General features: G+C 44.7%; 1 non-coding gene across 1 annotated transcript; it reads right to left on the bottom strand.

The window, feature by feature from the left end:
- Nucleotides 1–4,496: 4,496 nt before the first annotated feature.
- On the bottom strand, nucleotides 4,497–4,570 carry trnak-cuu (transfer RNA lysine (anticodon CUU)). The gene has a single exon. It is a non-coding gene; the product is annotated as a tRNA-Lys (tRNA).
- Nucleotides 4,571–16,544: the final 11,974 nt, after the last annotated feature.

Here is a 16,544-nt window from a genome sequence, read left to right as displayed (position 1 = left end):
TGATCCAACTAAAAATAATGGGATTTAGATTGAGCTTTAAACCAGGGCGTTAGATCGCTCATCCACGATACTTTCCATCTTGCGATTTTCAGCAGCTACTTTTGCAGGAATAGAATTACTGCAAACATGAATTCTACCCCTCAAGCACCAATGCTCGCACGGCAGCAGGATGCATGTGTCCAGTTAGAAACCTGTCTGAAGGAACATGCAGTCTGACAGAGCCGGAAGTCCAGCAGACTGGCTTTTGCAGTGAACAGATGACGAGCCTCCTTCTTGAGAGTGTTTCGCCAATCCAGCTCAGAGAGGATTAAGCCTTATAAATTCGGGTGGGACTGGAGCCACTTGTATAAGAGGAAGTGGAGGGGGTTGTTTCCCTTCCTTGACGAACGTTATTGATGCTGTTGCGGTTTTGCTGCAAAATTTTACTTTCCAGCACCGAAATCGCTAGTTTTAACAGCAGGTCAAGATCAAAAGGCGTGGGGAAAAAGAAGACTCGTCCGGGATCTCTCGCATATTTCAATCAGTAAACCCGAATCGAGAATCATTCCCTAGACCAACGAGCCCGCTGAAAAAATAGCACCAAGTAGCGACACGCGAAGGAGAGTTTCTGAGTATCAGCGCCCACTTTCCTCAAATCTTCCTCAAAGTACAGTAAATAAAAGTCTCCGTACATGAGTGAAAAGTTATAAAGCTAATTTCTTCTCTGTTGCGTTTTGTTTAGCGTTCCTGATGCTGTTAAAGGTGATTGCGGACGGTTAATTCGTTAACGGGTGTAAGGGTACGATACTCCGGTGTAAGGGTGCGATACTCCGGTGTAAGAGTGCAGATACTCGGATTTAAGGGTGCAGATACTCGGATTTAAGGGTGCAGATACTCGGATGCAAGGATTTGTTGCCGCGACTGAAATGCGGCTTAGAAGTGTTGTTATTATCCAAGGCAGCGCTGCAGGATCCTTTCATGATCTCTCACAAATGAACTGAAACCCTTCGGAATGTGAATACAATTTTGCGTTTCCAAAATAAAGGGAGTGACATTCATTGTGGAAACAGTCTGGTGTCGCTCACTGCAGAAATATCCATGTCAGAGTGAAACTGCTCTTCTGCAACCTTCGCACCTTGTCTGCCAAGAAAAGTTCTGATTTCCGTGAAGACAATCACAGGTTAAATGGAGGAATATCGGCCGTACTCAGCTGGCGATTTTCAGCCGTGCATTTCTTTTGCAGCCAAAGCACACATTGGAAACCAGGAAATGCGAGTGCATGAGCCTGAAGATAAAAGTTGCCCTAGCGTCTCTGGGTGGGTTCGGACTTGCTAAGTTTTATGTTAATAGCCGAACGCGCTAACCAATTGCGCCACAGCCAAGCAATGCGTTTGCTGTTGAACCACTAATTCAAAGAGCTAAAACTTCAGGTTGCAGCGATCAATATGACATCTCTCCACGATCAGTTTACTTGTCCAAAATAAAGGTGTGCAGCTTGCACCAATGAAAACCCATGCTGTATTATTTCTGAACATTAAACTCATTTGCCATAAACACTTGTGTGTTGGAAGACTTAATCCCCTCGTGGTGGAGACGATTGATCTTTCGAGCTGTGATTCGCCATTCTTCATTCTCTCCCAATAATATTCGGGTTTGCGGAAAATGTGATGAGTTGAAATGAGCAGGTCCAACGAGCAGGTCTCTGACAATACACGGTTGTCCACAAAGTTGTCTCTTGCACTTACATTTAGGCGAGCGGCAGTTTTCGCACTTAAATCAGTAACTATAATGTTAAGTAAAAAAGAGGCCGAGAAATATTCGATTTCAGCGCGGTGACACTGGGCCAGTGTAAAGTTCAGTTTATATGATTGCCGAGTGGCGGGAGGGTGGATTTGGAACTCCTGTGCGGCTGCACTGCGAGTTCTCCAGATCTGCTTGGAGCGATATTCCCTTCAATTCGTCACTGGCAGGGACAATTGGATTCCACGTTTCTTTTCTCTGGTGATTGGTGAGATTTCAGAAGTTGAAAACGACCTGTGCTTACCCCAACCTCGCCAATTACACGCTGACAGATACAAAGTCGTCACACTCTGGTTCATTGAGATGAAAAGCGAGTTCAATTTCAAGGTAAAATGCAAAGACGAACAAAACTCATTCAAAGAAAGTGCAGGTCATTGAGATGCCTTTAAAGTCCAGATTGTTTGCACTGAAATTCTTCCCAAAGCGTTTGAGCTTCACGTGGAGAGATTTGGGGACTTCTTTTCCCTCTTTGCAAAAGTTCCATCTGCAGTTGAAGATCAAAAGTCGAGGGCAGAATGAGACGCCTTCCTGAAATTTGGGAACTAGTGAAGCAGAGTTTAGAGCAAGGTTCTGTTTATTGAGAAAAAAGCAGATGAATCATACATTCCGGAACGATCCAGAATCCTATCAGCTTGAAAAGCAACGGTTACCCGGGTGTGATTTGAACACGCGGCCTTCTGGTAGAGCAGTGAGTAATGTGGATAGAAGGAGGAAGTTGAAAAGTGGGAATTGATAAATTCAGTGAGTGGGCAAAACTGCGTCAAATAGAGTTCAATGTGAGGGAGAGCGAGGTCATCCACTTTAAATGTAAGAAAGATTAACCAGAGTATTTTCTAAATGGTGAGAAGCTCGGAACTGTGGAGGAGCAGAGAGATTTTGGGGGCCATGTACAGAAATCATTTCAAACTAGTATAGGTACAAAAAAGATTGAAAACTGTGTGGGCTGAGAAGGGGCTTTGTTTTGGGTTTTCGTAACTTTTAAAATCCAAGCTTTACAAACAGGTCCACGGATCAATTCACGGGATCAGTTTTTTGAGTAACATCGATTGTAACTTTACCCCCGGGCCGGAGAAACACGTCTTTTTTGTTATTTGTCTTTGTCCGGTTTGCAGATAAACGTTTAACTCGCGGCCTGTTCCCATTAATGATCATCAGCAGCAACAGACAGACAGAGCGGGTCTGACCGCCCCGAGATGTGGAAAAGGGATCAGTTTAGGACAAATGCATCAAATCAAATAGTCACCCTGCACCGAGAGAGGAAAAAAACCAAGAGAAAAAGGCAAAAGTTAACAGAGAAATAAAAACCAAATACAGACGATAGAAATATTTCCCATCCTTGATGTCTCTCTGTTCCAGCCCCAATCCTTCAGTGGCGGGAATCAAATTTCACTGTAAATAAATGTGAGAATTGACCCAAAGAAGAAGAAATTAAATAATTAAAAACTGCCAAACACTGGAGTGAACCAAAGACCTTTAAATTTTCAGTCTAATGCAACTCCGAATGAGATGAGCTATTTGGACACCAAAGCAAATGCAACTTTTCGCCATTGTCTTGCAAGAAAATATAACCCCCGCGAGGCCTTGCCGCTCCTGTTCATTACCGCACTTCATATGTAAACATCGCACTCATATATATACACACAGAGTTCATATATAAGCATCACGCTCATATATACACACCCACAGTTCATATATAAACATCGCACTCATATATACACTCCCACAGTTCAAAAATAAACATCGCACCCAGATATACACTCCCACAGTTTATGAAACACCAGCGCACTAAAACTGACACACTGAGTTTATGGGAGGGAGATCGGTTCCCACCGCCGCTAGAGCTCTAGAAGTGGCAGAGGCGGAAGCAGCAGGAGCCGAACAACCTCTGGATCTCATCGTTAGCACAGGCAGGGAGATCCACCTGTGACATTGCATCGCACTTGTGTATGAGGGAGGGTAATGGGTTCTGAGAAGGAATCAGGGAGTCTAATGCCTTCTTAGTGGCGGTCCGGTGGGGCAAGGGCATCTCAGAGAGGGAAAGGGAGTGTCATAGGGTATTAGAGAGTGTAAGGCGATCTCAGAGAGGGGAAGGGACTGTCAGAGGGTATCAGAGAATCTAAGGCGATCTCAGAGAGGGCAAGGGAGTTTCAGAGGGTATTAGAGAGTGTAAGGCGATCTCAGAGAGGGGAAGGGACTGTCTGAGGTTATCAGAGAATCAAAGGGGATCTCAGAAAGGGCAAGGGAGTGTCAGAGGGTATCAGAGAGTGTAAGAAGGCTCAGGGCGTCTAAGTGGATAAGGGGCATTTAGCGGGTATCAGAGAACATATCAGGGCGCTGAAAAGGTTCAAACAGGATAATGGATTCTCTGAGGACATCGGAGAAGGTAAGGCGCTCAGGGAGAATCGAAGAGGGCAAGAGCGGTGGGGGGAGGGTTGCTCAGGAGGTATCAGAGAGGCGAATTGATCCAGAGTTGTCATCTTCTCAATATTACATTTTCTAACCTTCAACGTTTTTAATAACAGCAAAAAATGAATCCGATTGAACCGGTCCGTGTCCCATGTGGAGGGAACGAGAAGGTCGAATAGGGAGGGAGTGGATATTTGGTAACGCTCACGGTTTCCTTTCACACAGCTCAGGGTTGTGTCTGGTTAGAATCTGGAGACAAGAGGTTGCACTTTCAAACTTTTATCACCCCGTGTGAAAAGTAGAACATAATTCGCCCAACGTGGGGCTCAAACCCACGACCCTGAAGATTAAGAATCTCATGCTCTACCGACTGAGCTAGCCGGACCGACTGCCAAAATTCTTCCCATCTTATTATTGCAGAGAGACAGCTGTTGGCTTTACTGCAGGAGTTCAGTTCGTTCCACAATCTCAGGGTATCTACTTCTGAACACCCGTTTTTTCATTCTGGAGTTAGTCTGATGTCTTTTACCATTCGTCCTGCCCCGCGCTGAGCAGTATAGGAACATCGGGACAAGAGATGGCCATTCAGCCCCTCGAACCTGCTGCCCCATTCAATTAGATATTGAGTTGATCTGCAATTCATCTCTGTTTCTCCGCATGGGACTCATATTCCTTGGTACCCGAATCGAAAAACGATCTATCAATATCAGACTTCAAATTATGAATTGAGCCACAATCCACATACTTTGGGATGAGAGAGTTCCAGCTTTCGGCCGTATTTTGTTTGCTAAAGTGATTCCTGATTTCTTGCATGATTAGTCCAGCTCCAATTTCATTTTCGATTCAGCCAACAGAGAGAGAGAAAAAGGCCGTCTGAACCGGAGATTGATCCTTTAACGATCTCTCACAAATCAACTGAAACCAGTCGGAATGTGAATACCATTTCACTTTTCCAAAATAAAGGGAGTGACATTCATTGTGGAAACAGTCTGATGTCGCTCACTGCAGAAATATCCATGTCAGTGTGATTCAGTCTGAAGGAGCTCGCCTGAAACATTCGAACCTTCTCTGTCAAGAAGTATTCCGACTTCGTTCAAGCCAATCTCGTTTTTTTTGGATATTTTTCAGATGCCTGTTATCCAACCGCAGACGAAATGGTGGAAAATCAGACGCACTCAGCTGGCAATGTTTGCGGTACATTTTCTGGCAGACAAGACACACATTCGAACCCAAGAAATGCGAGACAATGAATGTTAAGGTTGCTTTAGCGTCCTCGAGTGGGTTCAAACCACCAACTTTTCAGTTCGCAGCTGAACGCGCGAACCAATTGCGCCACAGAAACAAAGCATGCAAATGTTCAAGGACCAATTCATCGAGCTGAAGCTTCAGGTTGCCGCGCTCAATGCAACAGCTTTCTTCCAATCAGTTTACTTTTCCAAAATAAAGGGTGTGCAGCTTGCACGAGTGAAAATCTGTGCTGTATTATTTCTGAAAATTAAACTCACCTTGCCATTAAACACCTGTATGTTGAAAGACTCAGTCCGCTCGTGGAAGAGAGGATTGATTTTTGAGCTGTGATTGGCCATTCTCTGTTCCAGTAATATTCAGGTTTGCTGAAAATGAGATGAGATGAAATGAGCAGGACAAACCAGCAGGTCTGTGACACTACACCGTGTCTGTAAAGTTGTCTCTTGCACTTGCAGTGAAGTGGACGACAATTTTCACTCTTAAACCAGTAATTATTATGTTAAGAAAAAATGTGGCCGAGAAAGACTCGATTTCAGCGCGGTGACACGGGCCAGAGTAAAGTTCAGTTCATGCGATTGCCGAGTGGTGAGAGGGTGGATTTGTAACTCCTGTGCGGCTGCGCTGCACATTGTCCAGATCTATTTGGAGCGATATTCCCTTCAATTCATCACTTACAGGGACAGTTTGATTCTAAGTTTCTTTTTCCCGGTGCTTAGTGAGATTTCAGAAATAAACGCGACCCGTGCTTAACCCAAACTCGTCACTAACACGTTGACCGATACAAGGCGGCCACACTCTGCACTTCAGTGAGATGAAAGCCGACAGCGATTTCACGTCGATTCCAATGGCGAAAAAAACTCATTCAATGAAAGTGCAGGTCATTGAGGTGCCTTTAAATTCCTGATTGTTTCCACAGAACTTCTTCCCAAAGCGTTTGAGATACACGTGGGGCGATTTGGGGACTTCTTCTCCCTCTTTGCAAAAGTTTCATCCGCAGCACAAGATCAAAAGTCGAGGGCAAAATGAAACGATTTGCTGAAATTTGAGAACCAGAGAACCAGAATTTAGAGCAAGGTTCTGTTTATTGAGAAAAAGCAGATGAAACATTCATTCCGGAACGATACAGAATCCTATCAGCTCTAAAGGCAACGGTTACCCCGTGTTTTGAACACGCAGCCTTCTGGTGAGGCAGGAAGTAACGCAGATGGTAGCAGGAAATTGAAAAGTGGGAATTGATAGATTAAGTGTGTGGACAAAACTGTGGCAAATAGAGTTCAATGTGGGGGAGACCGAGGTCATACACTTTAAATCTAAGAAAGATAAATCAGAGTATTTTCTAAATGGTGAGAAACTCGGTGCTGTGGAGGAGCAGAGAGATTTCGGGGTCCAAGTACAGAAATCGCTGCAGGTACAAAAATTAATTAAACAGCCTAATGTGCCGTTTGTACGGCCGGTCAACTCGTTTGCAAAGAGTATACTGTAACATAATGATCACGGACTCGATTCTTGTAATTTACTTTATTTATTTCGCGTTTTTGTAACTTTTGAAATCGAAGCTTTGCAAAGAACATCCACAGAAAAATTCACTGTGACCGTTTTTTGAATGTCATCCGTTGTAACTTTGCCCCTGGGCAGGATAAACACGTCTTTCTTTTTATTTGTCTTTCTCCAATTTGCAGATAAACGTTTAACTCGCGGCCTGTTCCCATTAATGATCATCAGCAGCAACAGACAGACAGAGCGGGTCTGACCGCCCCGAGATGTGAAAAATGGATCAGTTTAGGACAAATCAAATAGTCACCTGGCACCGAGAGAGACAAAACCAAGAGAAAAAGGCAGAAGGTAACAGAGAAATAACAGCCAAATACAAACGATAGAATTATTTCCCATCCTTGATGTCTCGCTATTCAATCCCCAATCCTTCAGTGGCGGGAATTAAATTTCACTGTAAATAAATCCGAGAATCGAAGCAAAGAAACAACCGAAACTCAAGATTGAATCAAGGACCATTCAGATATTCAGTCTAACGCTCTCCCAACTGAGCTATTTCGGCTCTCCAGCACACCCTAACTTTGTGTTATTGTCATGGAAGAAAATATAACCCCGGGAGGAATTGCCCCTCCTGTTCATTCCACAATTCATATTTTAACATCATACTCATAGAGATACACCCACATTTCATATATAAACATCGCACTCATAGAGATACACCCGCAGTTCATATATAAACATCGCTGTCATACGTCAACTACCAAAGTTTATAAATCAACAGCGCACTCATACATCCACACCCAGTTTGTGAGAGGAAGATCGGTACCGACCGCCGATAGAGCTCTCAGAGGCGGAAGCAGCAGTGACCGATCAAACTCTGGATCTCATCCTTAACACAGACCGGTAGATCCACCTGTGAAGTTGCACCGCACTTTGATAGCAGGGACGGTAATGGGTTCTGAGAAGGCCTCAGGGCGTCTAATCGCTTCTTAGTGGCGGTCCATTGGGTCAAGGGCATCTCAGAGAGGGGATGGGACAGTCATTGGGCATCAGAGCGTGCAAGGAGGCTCAGAGACGGGAGCGGGCAGTCAGAGGGTATCAGAGAGCATATTGAGATCTCACAGAGGGCAAGGACTTTCAAAGTGTATCAGAGAGTTTAATGACTCTCAGGGCGTATCAGTGGGTGAGGACTGCGGGTATCAGAGAGTGTAAAGGGCGCTGACAAGGTTGAAAGAGGATAATGGACTCTCTGAGGGTATCAGAGAAGATAAGGAGATCAGGGAGAATCAAGGAGGGTAAGTGGGTATCAGGAGGTATCAGAGCGGCGAATGGATCCAGAGTTGCCATCTTCTAAATATTACACATCCTAACTATCAACATTTTTAATAACAGCAAAAATGAAACCTATTGAAACGGTATCGGGCGTGTCCCGTGTGGAGGGAATGAGAAGATAGTATCAGGAGGGACTGGATATTTGGCAACGCTCACGGTTTCCTTTCACACAGCTCAGTGTTGTGTCTGTTTATATTACTGGATTTCTTGAACTGGAGATAAGAGGTTGCACTTTGAACCTTTCATCACCCACTGTGAAAAATAGAACTCAAAATCCCCAATATTTGTTTTCATCCCAATACCCTGAGGTTAGGAATTTCGTGCTTTACCGACTGAGCTCGCCGGGCCAGCGGCAGGGCTCCTTCTCATCCTATTATTGCAGAGAGGCAGGTGGTGACGTTGCTGTCGGGGTTCAGTTTGTTCGACAATCCCAAGGTGGCTGAATCTGAACACCCGATTTTCATTCTGGAGTCAAGTCTGATGCCTCTTACCAGTCGTCCAGCCCCGCACTGAGCAGGAGTGTAACATCGGCAGAGGAGAAGACCATTCAGCCCCTCGAGCCTGCTGTCCCATTCAATTAGATCATGAGGTGATCAGTAATTCATCTCTGTTTCCCCGCCTTTGACTCATATCCCTTGGTAACCGAACCAGAAAAAGATCTATCAATATCAGATTTGAAAATTTGATTTGAGCCTCAATCCACATCCTTTGGGATGAGAGAGTTCCAGCTTCCGGCCGTATTTTGTTTGCGAAAGTGATTCCTGATTTCTTGCCTGATTAGTCGAGCTCCAATTTCATTTTGGATTCTGCCAACAGAGAGAGAGAGATAAAAAGGCCGCCTTAACCGGAGATTGATCCTTTGAAGATCTCTCACAAATCAACTGAAACCTGTCGGAATGTGAATGCCATTTTACTTTTCCAAAATAAAGGGAGTGTCATTCATTGTGGAAACAGGAATAATCCGAATTATTTCGAGCCAATTTCGTTTTTTTTGAATATTTTTCAGACAGCAGATTAAATGGTGGAAAATTAGACGCACTCAGCTGGCAATGTTCACGGTATAGATTCATAGAATCAGAGAAGTTTACAACATGGAAACAGGCCCTTCGGCCCAACATGTCCATGTCGACCAGTTTATACCACTAAGCTAGTCCCAATTGCCTGCACTTGGCCCATATCCCTCTATACCCATCTTACCCATGTAACTGTCCAAATGCTTTTTAAGAGACAAAATTGTACCCGCCTCTACTACTGCATCTGGCAGCTCGTTCCAGACACTCACCACCCTTTGAGTGAAAAAATTGCCCCTCTGGATCCTTTTGTATCTCTCCCCTCTCACCTTAAATCTATGTCCCCTCGTTATAGACTCCCCTACCTTTGGGGAAAGATTTTGACTATCTACCTTATCTATGCCCCTCATTATTTTATAGACTTCTATAAGATCACCCCTAAACCTCCTACTCCCCAGGGAAAAAAGTCTCAGTCCATCCAACCTCTCCCTATAAGTCAAACCATCAAGTCCCGGTAGCATCCTAGTAAATCTTTTCTGCACTCTTTCTAGTTTAATAATATCCTTTCTATAATAGGGTGACCAGAACTGTACACAGTACTCCAAGTGTGGCCTTACAAATGTCTTGTACAATTTCAACAAGACATCCCAACTCCTGTATTCAATGTTCTGACCAATGAAACCAAGCATGCTGAATGCCTTCTTCACCACCCTATCCAACTGTGACTCCACTTTCAAGGAGCTATGAACCTGTACTACTAGATCTCTTTGTTCTATAACTCTCCCCAACGCCCTACCATTAACGGAGTTGGTGCTGGCCCGATTCGATCTCCCAAAATGCATCACCTCACATTTATCTAAATTAAACTCCATCTGCCATTCATCGGCCCACTGGCCCAATTTATCGAGATCCTGTTGCAATCCCAGATAACCTTCTTCACTGTCCACAATGCCACCAATCTTGGTGTCATATGCAAACTTACTAACCGTGCCTCCTAAATTCTCATCCAAATCATTAATATAAATAACAAATAACAGCGGACCCAGCACCGATCCCTGAGGCACACCGCTGGTCACAGGCCTCCAGTTTGAAAAACAACCCTCGACAACCACCCTCTGTCTTCTGTCGTCAATCCAATTTTGTATCCAATTGGCTACCTCACCTTGGATCCCGTGAGATTTAAACTTATGTAACAACCTACCATGCGGTACCTTGTTAAAGGCTTTGCTAAAGTCCATGTCGACCACGTCTGCTGCACAGCCCTCATCTATCTTCTTGGTTACCCCTTCAAAAAACTCAACCAAATTCGTGAGACATGATTTTCCACTCACGAAACCATGCTGACTGTTCCTAATCAGTCCCTGCCTCTCCAAATGCCTGCAGATCCTGTCTCTCAGAATACACTCCAACAACTTACCCACTACAGATGTCAGGCTCACCGGTCTGTAGTTCCCAGGCTTTTCCCTGCCGCCCTTCTTAAACAAAGGCACAACATTTGCTGCCCTCCAATCTTCAGGCACCTCACCTGTATATTTTCGTTCAGACAGGACACACATTCGAATGCTGGAAACGCGAGACATTGAATGTTCAGGTGAAAGTTACGACCCAGCGTCCACCGGGTGGAGCTTGAACCAAAAACCTTTCAGTTAACAGCCGAACGCGCTAAACAATTGCGCCACAGAAACACAACTTTGTAGTTGCTGAAGGACTAATTCACCGAGCTAAAGCTTCAGCTTGCCGCGATTAATATAACATCTGTCTGACTATCAGTTTAATGTTCCAAAATAAAGGGTGTGCAGCTTGCATGAGTGAAAATCTGTGCTGTATTATTTCTGAACATGAAGTCAACCTTGCCATTAACCACCGTATGTTGGAAGACTCAGTCCCGTCGTGGTCGAGAGGATTGACCTTTTGAGCTGTGATTCGCCATTCTATATTCCAGTAATATTCAGGTTTGCTGAAAATGAGATGAGATGAAATGAGCAGGTCCAAGGAGCAGCTCTGTGACACGACACGATGTCTACAAAGTTGTTGCTTGCACTTACAGTGAAGCGGACCGTAGTCTTCACTATTAAACCAGTAACTATGATGTTAAAAAAAATGTGTTCGAGAAATACTTGATTTCAGCGTGGCGATACTGGGCCGGAGTAAAGTTGTGATTGCCGAGTGGCGAGAGGGTGGATTTGGGACTCCTGTGCGGCTGCGCTGCTCATTGTCCAGGTCTGCTTGGAGCGATATTCACTTCAATTCATCACTTACAGGGACAGTTTGATTCGAAGTTTCTTTTCCCTGTTGCTTGGTGAGATTTCAAAAATAAAGACGACCCGTGCTCACCCCAAACTCGTCACTTGCACGCTGACAGATACAAGGCGGTCACACTCTTCACTTCAGTGAGATGAAAGCCGAGAGGCGAACAAAACTCATTCAATGAAAGTGCAGGTCATTGAGGTGCCTTTAAAGTCCTGATTGTTTGCACTGAACTTCTTCCGAAAGCGTTTCAGATTCACGTGGAGCGATTTGGCGAGTTATTTCCCTCTTTGCAAAAGTTTCAACTGCAGGTCATGATCAAAAGTCAAGGGCAGAATGAGACGCCTTCCTGAAATTTGGGAACCAGGGAAGCAGACTTTAGACCAAGGTTCCGTTTATTGAGAAAAAGCAGATGAAACATTCATTCCGGAACGATCCAGAATCCGATCAGCTCGAGAAGTAACGGTTACCCCGTGATTTGAACACGCAGCCTTCTGGTGGCGCAATAAGTCATGTAGATAGAAGCAGGACGTTGAAAAGTGGGAATTAATCGATTAAGTGAGTGGGCAAAACTGCGGCAAATAGAGTTCAATGTGGGGGAGAGCGAGGTGATCCACTTTAAATCTAATAAAGATAAATCAGGCTATTTTCTAAATGGTGAGAAAAAAGGAACTGTGGAGGAGCAGGGAGATTTCGGGGTCCAATACAGAAATCGCTACCAACCAGCATACAGGTACAACAATTAATAAAACAGCCGTTCGGACCGCCGGTTAGCTCATTTGCAAAGAGTATGCCGTAATGTCATGATCACGGATTCAATTCTTGTAATTTACTTTATTTATTTCGGGTTTTTGTAACTTTTAAAATGCAAGCTTTACAATCAAGTCCACAGACAAATTCACGGGGACAGTTTTATTGAATAACATCCATTGTAACTTTGCCCCTGGGCCGGAGAAACACGTCTTTCTTTTTATTTGTCTTTCTCCGGTTTGCAGAGAAACGTTTAACTCGCGGCCTGTTTCCATTAATGATCATCAGCAGCAACAGACAGACAGAGCGGGTCTGACCGCCCCGAGATGTGGAAAAGGCATCGGTTTAGGACAAATGCATCAAATGAAATTGTCCCCCGGCACCGAGAGAGAAAAAAACAAGAGAAAAAGGCAGAAGTTAACAGAGAAATAAAAACTAAATCAAGACGAAAAAATATTTCCCATCCTTGATGCCTCTCCATTTCATCCCCAATCCTTCAGAGGCGGGTATCAAATTTCACTGCAATGAAATGCGAAAATCGAAGCAAGGAAGAAGAAACTCAACAACCAAAAACTGCCGAAACTCGGGATTGAATCAAGGACCTTTAAATCTTCAGTCCAACGCTCTCCCAACTGAGCTAGTTCGACCGCTTGTCAAAGTATCCCTTTACATCATTGTCTTGGAAGAAAACATAACCCCAGGAGGAATTGCAGCTCCTGTTTATTCCGCAATTCATCGAAAAACATTGCACTCATATGTGCACACCCCCAGTTCGTATATAAACATCGCACTCATATATGCACACCCGCAATTCAGATATAAACATCACACTCATATAGAAACACCCACAGTTCATATATCAACATCGCACTCATGTTTCCACACCCACAGTTCATGTACAAACATCACACTCATAAATACACACCCACAGTTCATATACAAACATCACGCTCATATATAAACACCCACAGTTCATATATAAATATCACACTCATGTTTCCACACCCACAGTTCATATATAAACATCACACTAATATATACACACACACACAGTTCATAAACAAACATCACACACATATATACACACCCACAGTTCATGTATAAATATCACACTTATATATACACACCCACAGTTCATATATAAACATCGCACTAATATATACACACACAGTTCATATATAAATATCACACTCATATATATATATACCCACAGTTCATGTATAAATATCACCCTCATATATACACACCCATTGTTCATATTTAAACATCACACTCATATATACACACACAGTTCATATATAAACATCGCACTCATATATAGACTCCCACAGTTCATATATAAATATCTCCCTCATATATACACACCCATTGTTCATATTTAAATATCACAATCATATATACACACCCACAGTTCATATGTGAACATCACACTCATATATGGACTCCCACACTTTATAAAACAACAGCGCACTCTCACTACACGTCCTGTTTTGTATTTTCAGCGTTAAATTTGCTGAAGTCTGGCAAAGGGGGCGAGATGTCGGTCCTGCCGGTGAATGCTACTTCGACGGATGTGTCGGTGTCCAGGGGATTGGAAAGCTCCTGTGCCACACGAAGTGTCTGAAAGGCCCGGATACACATGAAGATCATCAGCGCGGTGTCCACACCTCGTGCTGCAATGTTAGCGAGCCTGACATCAACTTAAAAGGCGGCTTGTTGCAAACACCTTGTGGTCTCAGTTTCTTTTTGCACAGAACTGAACCTCAATCGTTCAAAATGCAATGTTTTCTTTGCTGTTTCACGATAAACAATATCTTATAATGAAGTTTCGCTCATTGGTTCCTCAGTGTCAGAGGGAGAATTGTCCAAAACTCCTCATTTAATTCATTGTTTATTCAGAATCAGCCCACGATTGACACAGAGAGATAAACACAGCGAGAGATACAGAGTATCGGTAAACACAGCGAGAGATACAGAGTATCGGTAAACACAGCGAGAGATACAGAGTATCGGGAAACACAGCGAGAGATCCAGAATATCGGTAAACACAGCGAGAGATCCAGAGTATCGGTAAACACAGCGAAATGGACAAGAGAAATAGAAAAATACAAACTGCCTCAAACGCTAACAGACAGATATCAGGAAGAGGTGGTGGGGTCGTTGTCGCTTAATTTGTTTCATCAATTTGCAAAAGCTGGGCAAATTGCCTTTTTCGTCACAAGAGGTCCTCGGTTCGATTCCCAGCAGTGCCTTTTTATTCCATTTGATATTTACCCCATTTCTGAATTAAACAACAAAGTGAGGTGAGAGTGACTGCCTTGACATCAAGGCAGCATTTGACCGAGTGTGGCACCAAGGAGCCCCAGTAAAATTGAAGTCAATGGGGATCAGGGGGAAAACTTTCCAGTGGCTGGAGTCACACCGAGCACAAAGGAAAATGATAGTGGTTGTTGGAGGCCAATCGTCTCAGCCCCAGGGCATTGCTGCAGGAGTTCCTCAGGGTAGTGTCCTAGGCCCAACCATCTTCAGCTGCTTCATCAATGACCTTCCCACCACATTAAGGTCAGAAATGGGGATGTTCGCTGATGACTGCACAGTGTTCAGTTCCATTCGCAACCCCTCAAATAATGAAGCAGTCCGAGCCCGCATGCAGCAAGACTTGGACAACATCCAGGCTTGGGCTCATAAGCGGCAAGTAACATTCGCGCCAGATAAATGCCAGGCTATGACCATCTCCAACAAGAGACAGTCTAACCACCTCCCCCTGACATTCAACGGCATTACCATCACCGAATTCCCCACCATCAACATCCTGGGGGTCACCATTGACCAGAAACTTAACTGGACCAGCCATATAAATACTGTGGCTACAAGATGGTTTGGTCAGATGGGCGGAACAGTGGCAAATGGAATTTAACCCGGAAAAGTGCGAGGTGATGCACTTTGGAGGGACTAACAAGGCAAGGGAATACACAATGAATGGGAGGACCCTAGGCAAGACAGAGGGTCAGAGGGATCTTGGTGTGCAAGTTCACAGATCCCTGAAGGCGGCGGAACAGGTAGATAAGGTGGTAAAGAAGGCATAAGGGATACTTGCCTTTATTAGCCGAGGCATAGAATATCAGAGCAAGGAGGTTATGATGGAGCTGTATAAAACACTGGTTAGGCCACAGCTGGAGTACTGTGTGCAGTTCTGGTCGCCACACTACAGGAAGGATGTTATCGCTTTGGAGAGGGTGCAGAGGAGATTCACCAGGATGTTACCAGGGCTGGAGCGCTTCAGCTATGAAGAGAGACTGGGAAGATTGGGTTTGTTTTCCTTGGAGCAGAGGAGGCTGAGGGGGGACATGATTGAGGTGTACAAAATTATGAGGGGCACAGATAGGATGGATACTAAGAGCGTTTTCCCTTCGTTGAGGGTTCTATAACAAGGGGACATAGATTCAAGGTAAAAGGCGGGAGGTTTAGAGGGGATTTGAGAAAGAACTTTTTCACCCAGAGGGTGGTTGGAGTCCGGAACTCACTGTCTGAAAGGGTTGTGGAGGCAGGAACCCTCACAACATTCAAGAAGCATTTGGATGAGCACTTGAAATGCCATAGCATACAAGGCTACGGACCAAATGCTGGAATATGGGATTAGAGTAGACAGGGCTGATGGCCGGCGCGGACACGATGGGCCGAAGGGCCTCTATCCGTGCTGTATAACTCTATGACTCTATGACTCTAAGAGCAGGTCAGAGGCTGGGTATTCGGCGGCGAGTGACTCACCTCCTGACTCACCAAATCCTTTCCACCATCTACAAGGCACAAGTCAGGAGTGTGATGGAATACTCTCCACTTGATTGGATGAGTGCAGCTCCAACAACACTCAAGAAGCTCGACACCATCCAAGATAAAGCAGCCCGCTTGATTGGCACCCCATCCACCACACTAAACATTCACTCCCTTCACCACCGGATCACTGTGGCTGCAGTGTGTACCATCCACAGGATGCACTGCAGCAACTCGCCAAGGCTTCTTCGACAGCACCTCCCAAACCCGCGACCTCTATCACCTAGAAGGACAAGAGCAGCAGGCACATGGGAACAACTCCACCTGCTCGTTCCCCTACAAGTCACACACCATCCCGACTTGGAAATATATCGCCGTTCCTTCATTGTCGCTGGGTCAAAATCCTGGAACTCCCTTCCTAACAGCACTGTGGGAGAACCGTCACCACACGGACTGCAGCGGTTCAAGAAGGCGGCTCACCACCACCTTCTCGAGGGCAATTAGGGATGG

This window comes from Heptranchias perlo, chromosome 20, assembly GCF_035084215.1.
Source record: "Heptranchias perlo isolate sHepPer1 chromosome 20, sHepPer1.hap1, whole genome shotgun sequence".
Classification (NCBI taxonomy): Eukaryota; Metazoa; Chordata; class Chondrichthyes; order Hexanchiformes; family Hexanchidae; genus Heptranchias; species Heptranchias perlo.
The sequence above is the reverse complement of the archived record's forward strand: the minus strand, read 5'-3'. Positions and strand labels throughout refer to the sequence as shown.